The sequence below is a fragment of the Molossus molossus genome, unplaced genomic scaffold, assembly GCF_014108415.1.
Source record: "Molossus molossus isolate mMolMol1 unplaced genomic scaffold, mMolMol1.p scaffold_m16_p_11, whole genome shotgun sequence".
NCBI classification, from domain to species: Eukaryota; Metazoa; Chordata; class Mammalia; order Chiroptera; family Molossidae; genus Molossus; species Molossus molossus.
Window position 1 is genome coordinate 38,698,286 of NW_023425346.1, and position 2,544 is coordinate 38,700,829.

General features: G+C 36.4%; 1 non-coding gene across 1 annotated transcript; it reads right to left on the reverse strand.

Annotated features, from left to right (window-relative positions):
* Positions 1–1,351: 1,351 nt before the first annotated feature.
* Positions 1,352–1,515, reverse strand: LOC118625911. The gene has a single exon (XR_004958762.1). It is a non-coding gene; the product is annotated as a U1 spliceosomal RNA (small nuclear RNA).
* Between the last annotated feature and the right edge of the window lie 1,029 nt (positions 1,516–2,544).

Here is a 2,544-nt window from a genome sequence, read left to right on the forward strand (position 1 = left end):
ACCATTCATTGATAGTTTGAGCTGAGCTTTATACTGAATTAACAACCTTTGTTTACAGCAGAAGAAAATAACTGAATTTAAAACACAGCTTGCTCTCTCCTTTTATTTTGACATCATGGAAAAAAACTAATTTTAAAGCAACTCACACTCTGCTTTCATTTTAATGTCGTGGTCTTGAAAATATAGTACTTGGCTATTGACAGACACTAAGACTTACTAAGACATTGCAGCTTTTAGGGTTTCACCCTGAAAATCATTTTTAATTGAGGTCTTAACTTTAATTCAAGATTACTTCCTCTAACATTGTGATTACCTATTCTAAAGAAAGCAGGAAAGAGTATTCTAGTTTAAAGTTACCAAATCTCTCTAAGTCTTAGTTTTCTCAGCTATGAAAAGAAAGCATTGGTCTAAACTTTTTATATGTGTTTGTGGGGCCCTGGCCAGGTAGTTCAGTTTGTTTGGAGTGTCATTCTGATACTTTAAGGTTACCGGTTTGTGGGTTCAATCCCTAGTCAGGACATATAGAAGAATCAACCCATGAAAACACAAATAAGTGGAACAAACAAATCGATGTTTCTCTCTTTCCCCCCACACCTACATACGTAAATATATATATATATATTTATATAATATATATAATACTCATCAGTGAATAGGATGTTCAGGATATTTGTCACACTATAAATAAGAAACCCTCTGCAAATACCAGAAAATTTACCTAGTCTCCCCAATATACTCCTCTAGAACATTTCCCTCCCGACAGAGAAGAAAAGCACTTTGCAAAATATCTGCAACATCAGTCTAAATAGAGTGTGACTCCTAAAGCCTTGAATGTCTCGAGCTCACACCTTACCATTTGCGTTACCATTTACGTTACCATTTATGGAAACAATGAAGTGTTTAAAGTCTTCCCCTCTAATTAAACAGAGATGTAACTGAGTCAACAATGGAGTTCTGGAAGCAGACAACCTGAAAATGTCAATAAGCTATTAAAGACATGGTCTCTCTAAATATCTCTCTAAAGATATTAGGAAGTTGCACTGATCCTGAATTCTTAAGAAGATCAGAAAGCAGGACTTAAGGGTAGCTGAGGAACCTTAACTTAATTATGATGCTTTCCCCTTACAAATTCTTTCTGATCCACAGGCTGGGAAAACGAGGCCAAAGCTTGCACATTTTCAAGGAGAGAGAAAATCCATTCCTTTGGCCATACAATTTTATTCTCTCTATAGTATCCCCTAATCCTTTTGCAAAATGGAGGATATTTGTTTAGCAGAAAGACCCCTGTGCTCAGAAGCAGAGTAGTCTAGTGTGTATGATGATTTTGTCTTTCATCTATTTTTTTTTTTTTTAGGAGAGAGTGAGAACGTAGTCCCCCACTACCATAAACTGTGCAGTCGAGTTTCCCACATTTGGGGAAATTATAGGGGTCAGCACATCTGGAGTGCAGTGGATAAGCCTTGCTCTGGGAAAACCACCTTCGTGATCAGGGTATCTCCCCTGCCGGGTAAGTCTCTTTCATCTATTTTTATACTTGCATTTGGGATGGGAATCTATATACATTAACCACAGAGCAGCCCAATCTCAATAAAACTTTTACCTAATCCAACAGATCTCAAATTTCATGATAATGGCTGCATAATTTAGTAATACACCAACAAGCAATGAACTTTATACTTAAAATGGATGAATTATATAGTATGTAAATTATATCTCAACAAAGTTGTAAGAATTTTTAGTGTGAGGAGTTAAATAGGATACTGTTTCTTGAGTCTCAGCTCAAAGGGCAGCTAAGTCCAGGCAACTGTTTGTTTGTTTTTATTAAATATGTTTTTATTGATGTATGAAACATCAATATAAGAGAGAAACAATGATCAGCTGCCTACTGCATGCCATGTAATCTCTCAGTCCATGGGATGATGCTCAATGCACTGAGCTACACTGGCCGGAGGAGGGAACTTTATTTTAAACAAACATCTTAAGTGACTCTGATGAAATGATCCAAGATTCATTCTTTTAAGGAAATCTAACAGAGATTTGTTGTTTCATTAAACAAGAAAAAAAATCCCCCCAAAGTTCAAAATAATCAGTAAAGAACTAGCCATCCTCCAGAAATCATAAGTTTGATCCAATCCTTAATTCCCCTTTAGGAATGTGAATATTATCAATGTGATAAATTTTTACTGAAACTAGGTCAAGCATCCCTTCGGATAACTTGTGTGAGCATTGAATGAGAAATTTATCTTACTGTATATTTTCTCACTGAGTCCTCACAAAGACCCTGTTGAGTTATAGGAGCTGTTACAGTCACCTGTCTTCTACAGAGGGGAAGGTGGAGATTCAGCAAGGTTAAATGTCGTGCCTAAAACACCTAACTGATAAGTCACCAATCTGCTTGGATACTAGGTTTTCTGACTCCTAGTTCAGCACTCTTTTCACCATAAATACCTGTCTTTAAAAATGCTTCTTCAGCATGTACCAGCATGGCTTGCCCCTAACCTTTAGAAGCTATTGTTTGAGCCCATTTATGACGTTTCTATTGTT